Source organism: Stegastes partitus, unplaced genomic scaffold (assembly GCF_000690725.1).
Source record: "Stegastes partitus isolate 25-593 unplaced genomic scaffold, Stegastes_partitus-1.0.2 Scaffold3635, whole genome shotgun sequence".
Taxonomy (NCBI): Eukaryota; Metazoa; Chordata; class Actinopteri; family Pomacentridae; genus Stegastes; species Stegastes partitus.
This window is the reverse complement of record NW_007581366.1, coordinates 102,586-119,911: the sequence shown is the minus strand read 5'-3', so window position 1 is coordinate 119,911 and position 17,326 is coordinate 102,586.

Here is a 17,326-nt window from a genome sequence, read left to right as displayed (position 1 = left end):
CCAATTTTTAGGTACTAGCTGGAGTGAGAAGTATGTATATCTTATAGGCTGTTTATGCTGATTTGAACATTTAATAATAGATCTAGCTAGTAGTAATTTTGGTGAACAACACTTTTAATTATCCAGGAAAAGAGATGCAGGTGCTGGTGAGAACAAGTCCACCCCTAAAGCTCAGTAACACAACAATCCAAATAAATAAATGACAATAATCAGACCAAATCTGCTGCATTGAGGTAACAGACAAAAACTAATGTTACAGTGTTTTGCATCCACAAACTGACTTTACTGAAGTTATATTAAACATAATAATCTTTGTTCCTTCCTTAGCAGTAGGTGTTATTGATAATAATTGATTTTTTTTCAGCATGTCCCACCTTCTGATGTTTTTGTAGTTTTCGTTCTGTCCTTACCTACATTTCTTTTTATCTCAGCTTTTTTCATTTTTGTGGTTGTTGATTTTTTTTTTTTCTTATATCACATTTGACTTTTGCTTTCCCCTTTAGTGTTTAAAGATATATCACCTTTATTACCATGGCTGGTATTTGTATTTAATATTAGAGGTAGAGGATACAATTTTTTTTTCTTTTCAAGAAACAGAACAGTTAGTATATTTGATTGCTGTCTAAGGCAAAAAAAAACACAAAAAAATGATTAAGATCAGGGACTATTCATAAAGCATTGCCACTGCTTATCAGTGGGATATAGGCTGCATAAACGTAATTAATTAAATTGCTTATCCCTAGAGCTAGCGTAAAATCCAGTAAAAACCACCTATCTAAGAACATCAAGTACTTCTTCCTTTCTCTGTGCTTAAGGCAATCCAGATCAATCCTGACACATTTACCGTCTCAAGTAATTATTCAGAGGAAAACTATGTGTATATCATCAGTGTTGGGGAGAGGTTCTTAACAACTCGTGTCAACAAACAGGCTGAGTGAGATCATGTGGAGACTCTCCCCGGAGTGTTGTACATGACACACTCACCTAACTGTGCCTTGTGTACAGAGGTTACCATGGATACTCAGTTCAAGGGCTGTTCGATGAAAAGCTTGCAATCAAAGCTGACAAGCGGGCAGAGGAGGTTTGCAGTGTCAGTGGACAGGAGAGGTTCTCTGCAGCAGGTAACCGTGAGAGAAAGCCTCATTTCGTGCAGTGTGCAGAAATCTGTTTTGGTCTTGTCTTGTATATTTGTTCTTATCTCTCACTGTGATATATTTTTACCAGGCGTACCAGAACGGTACAATAAACAAATCAGGAATAAACCATTACATTTCTAGATCCTATTTTCTAATGACCCTGCAGTGTTAAAACTAGTTGTTGACCATCAAGCAAGCAGTGGAAATATCAAGACACATGATCCAAGAATAGCTGCAGACCTCCAGCTGCCACCTTTGTGCGAAAATCTATCCAGGACACATGAGCAGACGTGTAGGGAGATGAGGACTGCAGCCTCTCCCATACAGAGGGAAGTGATAGCTGGGATCTATGAAGACATTGCAGGATGTTTAGTCCTTCATGCAGAAGTTCGAGTCCATTCTCTTTCACAGACCTCGACATGTGGGACGCCAAATCTCGCTTTGCGGCCCAGGTAAAATCCAGATACTGTTTATTTTTTTGGTTAATCAAAGAGTTTCAATTTAAAAATGTGTCATTTTCTTTTCAGACATCAGCATGGTGTGGTATGGCAAGTGTCTCTGGATCAGGGTTTATGTCCAAAGTGAACACAAGGTGAGTTTAAATTTATGTCATTTTTAATCAACAGAGACATAGTAAGATGTATTTTTAAGTATATGCTGGCTGATGTTTGTCTTTCTGCACATCCAGCAGCGCTGGTGGCTTCAGATCGAATGAGCCAGGTCTGAGGAGGTGGCAATCGTTGTCCCATCTGGCTCCTGAGAGTCCACGATCCTTTACTCCACCGGGGGCTGAATTAAGAGCTGCCCGAGGGGAAAGTAGCTTTAGACAGGCTGAAGTAGTGCAATGGCTCCAGGGCGCTCATGAACGAATAGACACTCATCTGGACAGGCTGAAGACCAGAGACACACAGCTGAGCTACAACATAACTGCAGCACACCTGCTTGACATGAAACATAAAGTGAGTCGATTTTAGAGAAAGTTTTACATGTTAAAATGTATGATTTTTGATTTGTACGTTTTGCATTTATCGTTCTCCTTATGTGGTCATTTTGGGTTTATTTCCTGCTCCGAATAGGTTTTTTGGTTGTGTTTCAGTTGCACACAGCATCCTCTTAAATCTACTAATGTGTCACACAGCAGCTATCAGACGTGATGAGCACTCTCGAGCAGGAGAAGGAGGCAGCTGAGTTACCCCGGTTTGAAAAGAACCAACAGCGTGGAATGCTCCATGAAAAGTAAGTGCAGCAAAAGACATATAAAGGAAAATGTGAATGTGAAAAGACAGACATTCCTCAATTAAAATTCTATCACAAGGATCCTAAAGCTGGAGAAGGACCTGTTGCAAATGAGATCTACTCTGAACAATGACCAACCAACCGAAAGAGCTCCTGGCTCCGGCCGAACATTACCAGTGGATCAAGATGACTCTAACAAACAGGTGTGTATTGTATCATGAAAATACATTTATGTTCTAAATAATGTATTCATTTGTATTTCGGTTTGCCGAACATTGCTTGTAAAAAATGGCTTCCATTCCCGATAAGCAGAAGGTTAACCCGGAGCTGTGCAAACTGAGAGAAGCTCTGAGAGAGGCAGAGACAAGAGCAAAGATACAAGAAGAGGAGAGAAATAAGGCAATGCAGCATCTCCAGACTTCTACAGAGGTCAGTTTAAACATGTGTAAGGGAAATCAAACAGTGGCTGTACTGCTACATTCATCTCCTTCTATATTTACACCTTTATCATGTATTCTGTGTATCTAGACACAGAAAACGCTGCTGAATCAAATAGAGGAGCTGAACAAGAGGCTTAACCACATTGTCCAGAATAAGTCTGAAGTGCAAGAACAGCTGAGTGAAGCCAACAACAAGATCAGTCAGGCGTGTCTGGTCAGTTGTCTGCCTTGGATTCATTAGTTTACTCTACAGCCCAAGCACTAATTGGACCAGGTTGATATGTTTACCACCATGTTTGTCCAACAGAGAGGAGGGAATATTTATTTTCCAGCTGTGAAATGTTCTACTCGTTCCATTTTTTGGTAGCAATTGGTACAACCAAAAATGTTTAGTTCTGTAATGGGCTGTGTGATGACAGTTATCAACAGTAGACATATCATTGTCAGATTCATTATCATTTCAAGCCCCAATACTGGTATCACCTTCAGAAATCCAGCATTGATTAGACGATACTCCACGGTCCTGTAGACACAAATTACTAATATTTTTCACTTTGCTCAGGACAAAGCCGTCTTCTCAACTCAAGTGTTAAAACTGGAGGACAACAACAAGGAACTAAAGACCAAGCTGACAACAGCTCTGTCTGACAGAGATCACCTGATCCAGGTATTATATGTAGTTTTTAGTGTTCATTTTATTAGCTTAATCCACAATGTCTAAGGGATCCAAGATCAAAATACTGTGTATTAGAATTATGACTGTTTGTTGCATGTGTGCTCCTGTGTAGGAGAGAGCAGGTCTTCTCCAGAGGGCTCATGTGTTAGAGATGCAGCTGAAGAGCCCCCTTAATGACAATCTGACTAATGCGGAGCCTCCCAGCAACAAACAGGACCAAGACTGTGTCCTGATGAACGAAGAGTCAAAGGCTCTCAGAGAGGTTGAAAGCTTTAAGTGGATATCTGTTTAATGAGGTGAGTTGTGGATTCCTAATTATGTATCCCTGTTATATCATTGCACCAGACTAATGAGAAGCTGAGAGGAGAGCTTGAAATAATCAAGCAGAGGCTGGAGATGTCACAGCATCAGCTGCAGGAGCTAGAACGCAAGAACACCAAACAGATCCCACATCTGGAGGCAGAAGAGGAGCTGACAGGGATGAAGGAGAAGAGCTGCCAGAGCAGGTGAGATAGTGATCAGGCAAATTCTGCTATGTGGAGGTGATTGTTTTTGTTTGTTTGTTTGTTTGTTTGTTTGTTTGTTTGTTTGTTATCAGCCCTGCATTGCGAGACAGTTAATCACCTTTTTACTGAAACCCTCAAATTACTTCTCCAGGGAATCTGTGAAAGTGTTGGAATTAGAAAACCAGAAACTGCAGGATCAGTGTCTGCGTTTGGAGGCTGAGGTGCTTGAGAAGAAGAGGATGCTTCACCTGCTGGATGAAGAGTACCGTAAACAAGATGTAGTAAGAGTCCAGAGCATTGAGGACCTAAAAGCCATGACCTCACACTGGACTGAGAAATGGGAAAAGGCAGCTTTGACCCTGCAGTCCACACAAGAGGAGTTAGAGGAGTTAAAGAAGAGCAACTTCAGAAATGAAGTAAGACTATCCTCTTAGCACCGACTTAAAGGCTGCTTTTCAATACAATTTTCTTTTTTAAAAATATATACATATTTTTCAGAAAGCTTTATTTAAATTAGTTGATTCGCTTCTCCCTCTGTGGAAAAATGTAAAATGTGTGGATATACAACTACATACAACTTCACTTTTTAAGTCAGTGCACTGGAGGTTTCAAGTTTAATATTGCAGCTGTGTAAATTGCCTGTTGGACCACGACTGACTTCCAGACGAGTTGTCATGCCAGACAATCCAACTTGTACACACATGTCTTGAAGTCAAACTGAGCACAAAGAAACTTTCCCTCCAGTAGATGGATGTGAAAACAGCAGTCTATTGCTAAACATATATCCTTCTGCACAGTGAAATCAAACAGTAAACGTCCAAGTGAAGTACTATTTTTTTTAAAAAGCAACAATTTATCAAGTAACGCAAGTCTGCTGATCTCTGCATTTTAGTGAATTTATGAATTTTAAAATGCGAAAACACAATTTCAGCTCCATGCAACTGAAAGAATGAAGAGGGCCAACAAGAGAAGTCAGTCAATACAGAGTACATACCATTGTTTTAAATTATCGTATCCAGTTTAATTAATTACTATCTATATCATATGTTTTGTTTTGAGTCTTTTCTCATTTAGAGGAGAAAATATAAAGTTGATGCAGCACAAAGATAATACATAGCAATAACACTGACAGAACCAGAGCAGTGTAAAAAACTAATGCTACAGAGCCTTCTGTTTTAGGAATGGGGAACTGAGATGATGTAGTTATTAAAGATGTAGTGGATGTACGGGTATGTAACCATACGCTTATATCATGCAGAGGGAATGTGACTCACTGCTGGTGGCTGAGCTTGATGCATGTAAACAGGAGCTGGAGCTGGAAAGGAGCAGGATCCAGGCACTGCTACAAAAACATAAGGACAAAGGTAAAGGCGACCGTACTTCTCAGTAGTCTGTGGCAGCTGAAAATATCCTCAACAAGGTCGGGGCGCCGCTATAGCTCACCTGGTTGAGCTGGCGTCCCACGTGCAGGGCTACAGTCCCGATGTGGAGGTCATGAGTTCGAATCCCATTCATGGCCCTTTCCCACATGTCCTCCCCCCCATTCTTCTCCCTCACTTTCCTGTCTCTCTCTCTCACTGCACTATCAAACAAAGGCCAAAAAAAAATAGATATTCTCAACAAGGTAACTGCTGAAGTATCCAACTTCAGTGAATAAGTGTTATTGTATTGATTAGACACAAGGGGGCATAAAAATGCAGTGACCTTGTATTTGCAGGTGGTGAAGCTGTGCAGACTCAGGATAAACAGACATGGACAGAGTGAGTGGATTTTGAGGAGATTTTCATTTTCAAAATGCAATGTCAACAAACGCTCAAAATGAAATTCTGCGATCCGCCTCCTCACCCTGGTCTCTGTTTATCAGCTTATCAGAATCCTCTTTGCTATGGGAGTCACCATCGAATTCTCAGAGCCGCCAGAACACATCCCCTCAGGTACCCCGGTGAATACAAAATGGCAAAGTGTGCAGAGAAAATGATGACATATTTTTTTAATGTTTTTTTTAATGTAAATGTGAATGTCAAGTCAGTGTTTTATATATAAATATTACACCTGTCTTCTATGATTTATAGGTGTGTGTACAGAACAGAGAGGTTCAGAGGCTGAAGCAAAAACTTGCAGAAAGAGAGAAGGACCTGAGCGAAAAGTAAGATTTATTTCTTATTACATTATTGAACAGTAAACTGCTTTAAAGGCTGTAACAGGTCTCCGTGTTGTAGAGAGCATGCTTTGAAGACTCTAGAAAGGCTGAGAGAGATGGAAAAAACAGAGGCTCAAATCAAGATTTCTGCTCTGGAGCTTAAGGTACAGGCACTGCTAACCTGATCACATGCCGAATTCACACATATTTGAGCAGGTGTAGCCCAGCAGGTGTGTTCCCCTTCCTTTATCATCTGTTTTTCCATCAAAGCTCGTGAAAAAGATCTCTGAAGATGGTCAAGATGACGGGAGCCTCGAAGCTGACATCTCAAATGCTGTGCAGCCAGCTGGTATGAACCTGCCTTTAGAGGAAAGTACTGATGATACTGCATTGATTTTCCTCACTGAACTCTTTCTTGCATATGTTTTCAGAGAGCGGAGCGAAGCAGCTGCAGCAGGAGAAAATGCTGGCAGCCCAGAAGCATCAAACACTCAGGCAGCTTTACCCGGTAAAGTTCACAAAAGCACCGCACTGCAAAGCCTCCTGTGTTGTAGAATATAAATGACACACACTTTGTCAGCAGGTTAAAGATGAGAAACCATCTGTTGAAGGCAGGAAGGATAAAGCCGTCTGTCCAGGTAATCTTGAGGCGGACCAGCAAAGGAGAATGGTCACTGAGCAGGTACGGTATGATGCCAACATGATTTTTAGTTCCCTTTTGTATCCCTGGAAGCAGCTTGACTCAAGGGATGTGTGATGTTAATCTGTCAGTCTGCTGCTTTAGTTTTTACCACAATATCTCAACATCTATTGTCTGTACAGCCATATGATTTCAAACAGACAGTCCACACACAGTGAATCCTGCATAACAGGGTTGACATTTGTGGTTTTCAGTATTTCTCAACAAATATAAAATGGGTTGGCATGAAATTCTGTGCAGCTTCCCACTAAATTAACAGCTTTGTCAATCATCTGACGTTTCATCTTGACTCTCATCAGGTTCAGCCAATACTTCAGTTTATGATCAATTACGACATTCCCATCAAAGTCCCAACTGAATCTTGTGTTTTGTGCCAATTAGCAAATGCAAATGCGTTCACACATTAAACTAAGAAGGTGACAAAGGTGAACATCACATTCTAAACATCTTCATATTGGCATTGTCAATGTGAACACGTTAGCGTGCTGATGACTAATTACAGCCATATAAGCAGGCCAGTGTGGCTCGTCTTGTTTTAGATCAGTTGTAGATGACAACAAGCTTAATTGGCTGAATATCTTCCTGTATCCGTAGTTAAAGAGCTTGTTTAAGGAGCGAGAAGGTAAGGAGGCAGGAAAGGTTGGCGACACTGCAGCAGCAGCTCAGACCGGAAAATCCTCACCTCAAGACAGGACTCCCACCTCTAAGGTTGTTCGGGTAAGAGGTCTTAGCAATTAAAAAAAAAAAAAGAGAGAGAGAATCTTGAGTGAAATTACACTAACATCCATGAATAATGCAGAAACAACTCAGCGTGTGTTATAATTTTTGTTCAGGCTGCACCGAACAGGAGAAGCTGGCAGCAGGGCTCAGGTTTGATGCCAGTGTTTGAGGAGGATGAGGAGAGCAACGACTGTCCAGGAGAGGAGGAGGCAGCAGAGGAGACTCATGCAGAGGAAAACCAGGTAATAAATGCTTTGAAGAGTTACCAAAATACATTAAAAAATACCCTTAAGCATGATTGCTGGTGTCCAGTTTGTCCACATGTCTTGTTGTCCCTCAGTCTTACTGTCAGAAGCACCAGCTAACCGACTAAAACACAACTCCAAAGACCATCTTCCCTGTCTACTGGCCAGGATCTCTCATATTAGCATCTGCAACTGATTCAGCTTAATATGATTAGCAGCATAATTGTGACACGCAGATTACTTCATGACATTAGGAGAACCACCCCTCACTTTCATTACATATACACACACATATGTGCAGACAGCTCTAATCCCAGCTTCTGCTTTAATCAAAGAGCATCCAATAGATGGGGAGGGGTGTCAGTACTGTATGGCTGTATAAACGCTTAAACATCTCTGTGAAACGCATTTCAGCTATAATCTCAAATATGACTCTTACTTGGTAACTAATCGGATATGAAGCTGAGAAGTAAAGCGCTCTGCTGGTCACATCTGACTCAACCATCAGACGGCCGGATACTTACAGTATGTCACTATCTTATGCTGAAGGTCTGACACTGCAGCGGTATCATAAACAAAACCAAAAGCAAGTAACCGGTAACATCCAGACCGCTATTTTGGCCGCTGTTATGAAAGACAGATACAACTAAACTAAGATATTGTTTAAAAGTGAACACAACATATTGAAAATAGCTTTCAATTACAAAAATACAGTACCTTATATAAAGGAGACCACACAGCAGCAAATGTAAAGTCAGAGATCTGAAGCTGTTCTCTCCTCTGTCAGATGTCAGCTATGGCTGCAGAAATCAGCAGTCTGAAGGCAAAAAATGACAGTCCGCTGCAAGGTGAAGTTCTGCTCAAATCAGTGTCATCCGTAGTGTAGAAATGTCTGTGCTGTGAGTTGTATTTGTAGTTGTAGAAAACTCCAGGATTCCTTTCTTTCTCTCAAACAGGGACATTTCCACAAATGGCCATGCCTAAATGTAATAAATAAAAATAACAAGCTATTTTTATAAACACTGATTATCGTCATTAAAGGAGAAGTCCCTGGTTTGAATGAATTTTCCTTTTTTTATCTACATTTGCTTCTTATCTTCTTTTTAGTGTAGAACACCTGAAAGATTTACCATCTGGCAATGTGAACCATGTTCTAATTGTGTTCCCTTGTTTTTGTTCATTCTGATGAAGCTTTAAGATTCAAGCAGCCGATCCAAGACCTTCAAACTGCAGAAAAAGCACCAGATGAGTCTTCTCGCTGTTCAGATGAGTGTGACCTGCAGTGGTGGCAGACGCCTCCTCTTTATCCTGATGGACTATTCCTGGCTGAAGTTGTAGATATCGGTAGCCCTGATGAAGATGAAGAGGAGGAAGGGTGTTAAACTGAAGACTCCTGAATGGGCTTTACACAAATCTTTACATAAAGTGGACATTACAGAGAGCTGCGCCGGCCAGATGTGTGTCTGTTAGTTTATAACGTGCTTTTTCACGCAAATGAATAACAATTCACTGGCGTATGCTTTTTAATCTTAAATTTAACAAAAAAACACAAACAAACTATGATGTGTTGTAAGTCTTTCTAACAGAAAATGACTGAATGAAGTAAAGTCAAACACAACAGCAGCAATTTATACCTACTGATACTAATAAATGCCACCGTGGTACCTGAGGCAGAACTGGGTTTTGTTTCTATGACATGATATGGTTCCTCCCATCGTTTTTAAGAACAAGATGTTTTAAGTGTATCTTCAAAAAACTGTGGAATTACAGATTCAGATCATATGTGTTCAGTTCAGTTCAGTCACCTTCATGTTTGTATTCTTTTTACTAAGACACCAACTGCTTATAAGTGATGACTGATCATTTTTTTTTAATTTTGTGCACTTAAAAGTTACAAATTCAGTGGCTGCTACAGTGAAATAAGGCCGGTTTAAAAAGATTTGATTGCTCAGAGATCCATCCAGTACAACTACAGCATCATTAAACACAATCATTTCATACATCTAAACAACAGCTGTGCGTGCTGCATGTCAAACCTTATTCTGGTTGCCTCAGTGAGTTCAACAATCTGGTCCACTGGTGGTGTTTTTCAGGACATGTGTGTGTCAGAGCTCTACAGTAGTTCTGGTTGAACAGTGTGCCAGCGAGCCTGCTCCACCTGCCGGCTGCACGTGTCCCTCCAGTGAGCTCGTCCTGCATCTGCAGTCGCTGCTCCGATGAGGACTCGACCGACAACTTTGCGCTCTGACAGGGCCTGAATCTGCCACATTGGAAAAGAGAGGGGTTGTTAAGTTGTGTTGTATTTACTTCACAGGATAATTATAGTACCAACAAATGCAGTGATTCATGTCTGTTTACATGATAAATAATCAGGAAATCAAATTCTACTTTGGGACTGTAGCTCCAACAGCATTATTTACCTGCATAATTAGAAACTCAAGCAATAAGGGCAGCTGATTGACGTCTCCTGGTGGCAGGTCAAACAGGAAAGAAGTATTCCACACAGTGCTGGACTTTTCTTTAGTTTCTCTGCTGCTGATCAAAACTCCGTCATGGTGCAGATTAATCACCACCTGGTAATCTGTACACAGATACATGAACAGTATTGTGAAAAAATGTTAAGCTTTCAGAATTAAAATTGGAAGCTGGGAAGAAATTCATTTTACAGTGTTTACAGATTGACAGAATTACAAACAATAATCACGAGGACAGCACTATGTAACCATGGTCACAATGTCAGATCTCACTTGTGCAGACACACCACAGAGACAAAAATATGTTTTCTGTTTTAGATCTTTCATTTTCTGCTGTTTGAGTAACAGCCACCCCCACTGTCAAAGACAAATCCGATGTTTTATATGACCTATGCTGAAAACATACCTAACAAAAGTTCTGTTAATAAACTGCGACAAAACCTTAAATTCCTTGAATTGCCCCGAGGAGACAAATAAAGTTTTTTGAATTGAAAATGAAAAAAACAAAACACTCAACTGAGCTGTGTTGTTTCAGTATTCATGAACAAATACTTTCAGGATTGGATATAAAACAAAAAGAGATTATCCAAGTCGTGCTTATGCGACATACTGTCCATGAAACAGATATCATAAAATCTAATGGCTCCGCATACAGGATGTGCTTGTCTGCAATAAAAATAATGCCTAGACAGGCTAATGCAAACAAAGATTAGATCTGTCAGATCAGAGCTGCAGTGGAGATTGGAACATTTTCCTGAGGATTGTGAATAGTGAAGGATTAAGCCACAATGTCATTAAAAACAGGGATGATCTCCTGCTGCATTCGGGCTCTGTAAGACATCATTAATCCCCTAAACATTAAAAGCAAACATAGGGAATTACTTTACCTCTGCCCCTGAAAGGCAAAAGATAGTTCTACCCACGCATGCTTACATAATGCAGCTGTGCATGTCAAATACACGTCTTGACGATTTCAAGTGGCATCACACTCTACCTGCGGCCGATGACGTGGGAACGAGGCTGTCGAGGTTATCACCTCTGAGGACCGTGGCTTTGACCTGGTGAGTCACAGACTGATACTGCAGCAAAATGAAGATCTGCGGAGGACAGCTAAGCCCCTTACATGTCAGTGCATCCTGGGAGATCAGACTCTGCAGAGAAAGGGGAAAAGTTCACAGAGCAGAGAGGGAAGTCATAATCAGCAGGAAATGCAACATGCACAGCAAAACAGATATCAGACATCACTATACAAAACAAAAACAAAAACACATGGCTCAGTTTCTTCTAGCTTTTGCTTGTTTTTAAAGATAACTTTAGCTGATGGAATACCCCCACATTTTCTGCATATCATTATAGTCCAAGTAGCGCTTAGATGTTCATTCTTCACTTTGGAATCTACATTTTCCAAGTTAAAAGTGCTCAAACGTCTTCCTAAAGATAATCTGGCCATACATACTCCAGCAAAACTCTTTCACAGATATGCTCCACTACCTGTTTTATTTTTTCTTGGTTTGGGTTAAGCTCTTTCGTGAAGTGAAATGGATGCTCTGGTCTCCAGTCTCTTCCTTCACATTTGGCTTCCAGTTCACCCAGAGCAGTGCCCCTCAGGCTCTGTGGTTCCTGGGCATACACAGCTACTTTCAGGACACACCTTTGGAGCTCCTTCACAGAGCCCACCTTCAACAGCAGCACCAGGCTGTGGGCTTCAGGGCTGAAGCTGCTCTGGATAGAGGCTTGTATGGGACAGGGATACAGAGGCGGCAGGCTGCCCAGCACAGAAACATCCTCCAGCTTGTAAGGCGTCCCAGTGAGGTTGAGGACAGTGACCACCAGGGTTTGCAGCTCTGAAGAGAAGGCCATAGTAAAATGGAGATAAGGTTTTGATAGTATTGGCTCCTTGCAGCTTGCACTCGAGCCGTAGTTCAGTAGAGCCAGTGGGATTGGTTTTTCGGGCATAGAAGGAGAAACAGCACCGGGGCTGGTGAGTCTGCTGTGCTCACTGTACGATACAGTATCATCAGTCACAGTGCAGCGCCTCTGCAGAGCCTTACATGTTCTGGCCAACAAGCCCAGTTTGGGAAATGAAGGCAGGGAAGCATGGCTGAGGTCTATGGGTTTATAAAGGGGTGATGTTAGCAGTGGGGTGCTGAGGCGGCGCAGGGAAAAAATAGACTTTGGCTGCTCCCTTTGCTCAGAAGCAGCTTGATTAGAAAATGGCAGAGAGATAAATTCACGCTCCGAAGGGGCAGGACTGGTGAATGTGGACGGATACTCTAACACATCTCCGTCCAGCTCCTCGTATTGTTGCCTGGATCCTGCTGCTGCTGCTGCTGCTGCTGAGGGAGGTGGGTTCTGAGCTACATCCACCGGTTCAGCAGGAGCTCCTGATGTCACAGGAGTTTTGTCTGTCAGTGGACAAATGTTGCTGCTCCTGCAGCATATAATACATCCCAGGACCAAACTCAGACAAAAGACAATCAATCCAACCAAAAGAAGAATCTGGAGATGAACTGTAGACATAAAAGAGAATGGTAAGTTCAATCAGATGACATAGCAGTTCATTCATGAACCCTTTTGGCCCCTATGTTTTATATTAACATAAAAATAAATGACTGGATCACATCTTAAGACAACACTGACATGCAAATGTATACACTGAGAAAAATACTGGTGGCTGAAATCATTTCTTCTGTTGATATTGGCCATAAAATATGATTCCAAGAGAAGAAATGGGTTACAAAATGTATAATTCTTGGTCTGCGGAGAAAGGCATCATAACGCGAGGCATCAGAGATCAGACTTAATCAAAACAAGCGATTATCTTTCAGACTAATTCCCTGACTTTCCCTGAACGTCTTTGTTAAGCTTGTGAGGTGTGATAGGAACATAAAGAGTGAATGTTGTACTAACAACATAGAAACTTGGGAAGATACCAAATTGATTTAATGACGTCACTCTGTTGACACATATGGTTAAGCCTCATGCATTTTTAACAGAGCAAAGACTTACATGGGACTCATGTCAGGGCGGCATCACATGATGAGTGTTTACCACAACTTGTAACTCTAATATAGTACTGTACTGTAATATAGATTTTGGAAGGTATACACTGTTTAGGACAAGAAAGAATGTGAATTAATACTTAAAACCATACCTTCTAATTGTTTGGTGAAGAGGACCTGCACCAGGAGCCAGAAGAAGAGGATGACCATGATGCCTTCAATCATTCCCTTGCAGCAGAAGAGCAGCACAGACTGCCAGAGAGGCTGGCCTGGGTACTCCTCATCATGGTAAGGCATGGTGCCAACAGTATGGTGAACGTTGGTCAGAGGCTATTTTAAATCATCCGCAGGTCCCAGTAAAGACGACCACTTGCTAGATTCGTGAAAAAGCACTCTTGCTCTCAGTCCAGGAGGTATCTACCCACATATGTTGGCTTCAGAGGATCAACCAAAGCCATTGTTTTGGAGTTCATAAGCCGCGAAAACATTTGCAGCGGCCTCCATCAAAACATCTTGGTTATTCAGGATTACACGATTTTGGTGTGAGGCACAAAAGAAATAAAAAAATAAAATAAAATCTCTCTCATATCGGATGGACTTTATTCCAGAGGTTGTTGTTAAGCAGTTCTCTGTGGATCTGTTTTTCTGTTCAACGCTGTAAAATCATCCTTCTCTCCAAACTGTCTTCATACAGTACAATCCAGCCCCGGGACGGTGATCCCCTCATCTGCAGAGTGACTTGACCAGTATTACTATTCGCTAGTGGGTGGGGACTGTGGGCGGAGATATCCAGCTCATAATACCCGTGTAGCATCTTTCTTCTTCACTGCTCCAGATGCCAGTCCAGCATTGTCACTATAGGATAACTATCCAACACTAAACCCTGCAGCCCATCCCCCGCCCTCATCCGCTGACCTATGAGCTCTTATCTCCATTAGTATTGGCACTGTTATAGGTCTGCTGCAGGGTTAAGGAGTTAATGCTCAGGACAGACCCTTGCTGCACTTTCCCCTCCATATGCACAGTGTTCAGGTTTTCGCTTGATAAACTAAATCTGATGTGATTCATATCTGAAAAAGACAATGCACAAATTTGGTTTGTGTTGCAACAAATGAAACTTAACTGACAATAGATTGTTTAAAAATGCATTTCTCAATTGTTCCCCAGTTCAGGCTCCCTATCAAAGTAATGGTCAGCTAGAAATCCTGCAGAATCGTCCTGATTTTGAAAAGGTGTGTGTGTGTGTGTGTGTGTGTTGTACAGGGTAGAAATGTGAAATGTGATATTTTTTTTAACACGTTATCTCGTGTGCACAAGATAACAACTTGTTCCCACGAGAATATTATCTTTCTTGAGCGTACCAGATAACAATCTTGTAAAAACAAGGTATTGTCTGGTTCACACAAGATAAAAAATTATCATCTTTCAGGACTTTAGAGGCACCACAGAATGCTACCCCCATGTAGCCACTGACTTTAATGGTGACAATAACACAATAATTAAAATACAAATAATAATCTTGAGAATATTCTTAATTATTAATAATACTAAAAACAATAATTTATGATTATTATTATTCTTATTCTTCTTATTATCATTATTATATAATATTATTAACTATATTCAATAATTTCCTTGAGGTTTGCACCAAGGGATCAATAAAGTTCTATTCTATTACTTATGAAGTATTATTAGCAAAAATCTACTTAAAATCCCTTTCTGTCAATTATTTAGTTTTTTCCATGAAAATAATACCTTCCTGCCATACAGTGGTTGAGACGTAACAATNGAATCCCCAGATATATGAAATTCCTGCCTCCGTCCACTCAACCCTTTCACCTCGCTGAAGCTCGAGCACACCAGCTCACCTCAAACCCTGTAAAACTACTCTGCACTCCACAATGGCAAGTTGTGATGTTGTGGCTGATGGTTGTACACCATATGGGGGTAATTAATATCATGAATGCATTGATGTAACTGAGCTATGTTCATTTTTTTTGTGTGTTTAATGTATAAGAACACATTTTGTAAACTTGTGGGTTTTCTATGTAAAATCCTAACTAGCAAATAAAGAGGTCATAAAGAGAAGTAAAATGTGTATTTCTCTACACTGTGGTGCAGCAGAAGTATAAAGTAGAATTCACTGAAAAATTCAAGTACTTAGTTGAATTGTACCAGTGGTGCTGTCACTTTTTTAAAAATTCTTATTATTTTTAATCCTGTGCAGTTATTTGGCTATTAAAATAACACAGGAAATAATGAAAATAATTAAATAAACTTATTTTGTCCAACATGCTTAATAATATGTATCATTTGCTATTGGGGCTTTCTCCACACCAAAATACAACCATAAACAGCCCATGTAACAGTATTGTAAAATGAACTAATTATTTGGGTAGGAAAAACAAGTGGAGTCCATATACGTTACGTACTATTACTCATGTCAAGTTGACATGATGATCTTGTTAACAAACACCTTATGTACACATCCAGCAAGTATGAAGAACCATTATTCATCTGAAGGTGTTAATTGCTTGACTGTGTTTACCGACTTGTCACAAACTGTCTGTGGTCTGGTGCTGAACAGGTGGGTTTTCTTGGTCTGCCTGCTGTGACAAAGTACAACTACTAGTATATGAGAGCAGTGAGAGTCAGCTTAACAGTGAGCTGGAGCTCAAAGATAATACTATATGGATGCAACATGAGTCTAATAGTGGCTTCAACTTCAGCTGACTTATCACCGTGAATGCAACAGCAATGCGTTCACAAACATGCCACTGATTCTGTGTAAAAATAAAAGACCAAAGTCTTTCAAGCACACAAGATAGTTTAATTCCTCATGGCTACATATCCAAGCAATACGTTAATCAAAGACCAGAACAGAGTCAAACGTCGCCCTAATCGTCAACCTTTACAATTGTCAAGTTCACAGTGGCATTTGTTTTCAGTGACATGTCTACTTGATTGTCCACATACATTTTATTTTAGCAGATGACCAACTGAACACATGCTGGAGAAAGCATTGCATATTTTTCTAGAAGAGTGAGGTAGCACTGTTTGAGAGTTCATCACCGATACATTCTCTGCATTTATACAAATATAACACAGCAATATATTATGAGATATAGCATAACAGTAATAAGTCCAGAGGACATTCCTGAGTCCAAAAGAAAGGAATCTGAGAAACTTACCGACGTGGGAAGTCAATTGAGGTAAATGTTGTATCACTTCAACTCTACATATGGCTCCCAGCAGAAACATTTCATCTCAAATTCTGCCTTTGATTCACAGCTGACATTAAATAAATGTTCCTTAATTTTGACGCCAAGCCAAATGATTACAAAAAAAAGCAAAATAAAGTACAACATTAAAGAATCCAACAAACATGCATACAGTTTCTTTTAAATTCCAATTGATTCTTTAGGACATCTCTGTGGAAACTGATGGCGTCCACATTCCCTGAAAGCTGCTATGAAAAGTATAACATACAACTTTTTGCTCAAATTAAACCAAATGTTTACCAAAAACAGTACAAAATGGCTTCAGCAAACGGTTACAGACATGAGCTACGTCACTGAGCTAAGGCTTTTTGGTCTTCATTAGCTGCACTTCAGCAATTACGTTGTTCTACTGATGACTATCGAAAGGCAGCTACAGAACTGTTTGATAATTAGCTATAAATGTGGCTGACGCCTACAGAGGCGCAGCACTGATTCTCTTCATGCAATTCTCTGTTCTAAACACCTCTGAACAAACCCGGTAAAGCCCTTGTGACAAGAACAGCTCCACATTTAAAACGTCTTCTAGCAGGCACTAAGGTAAACTGTGATCTGAATCTATGTTGTGGTTATTCTGGAAGCTTTGAGGTCAAACATCACTTCAAGCACAAAAATCGTTTCAAGCACATTACGCTGTCAAACTAACGGAAACACAATGCTCAAGAAATGGTGTGGCTGCCAGTTTTGCAGCAGATTTTCCCTGGAATTTCTTGTCTGACAAGAGAGGTATATTGTGTGTTACTCTTTTGCTCTAAACGGATTTAAAAGCGGGT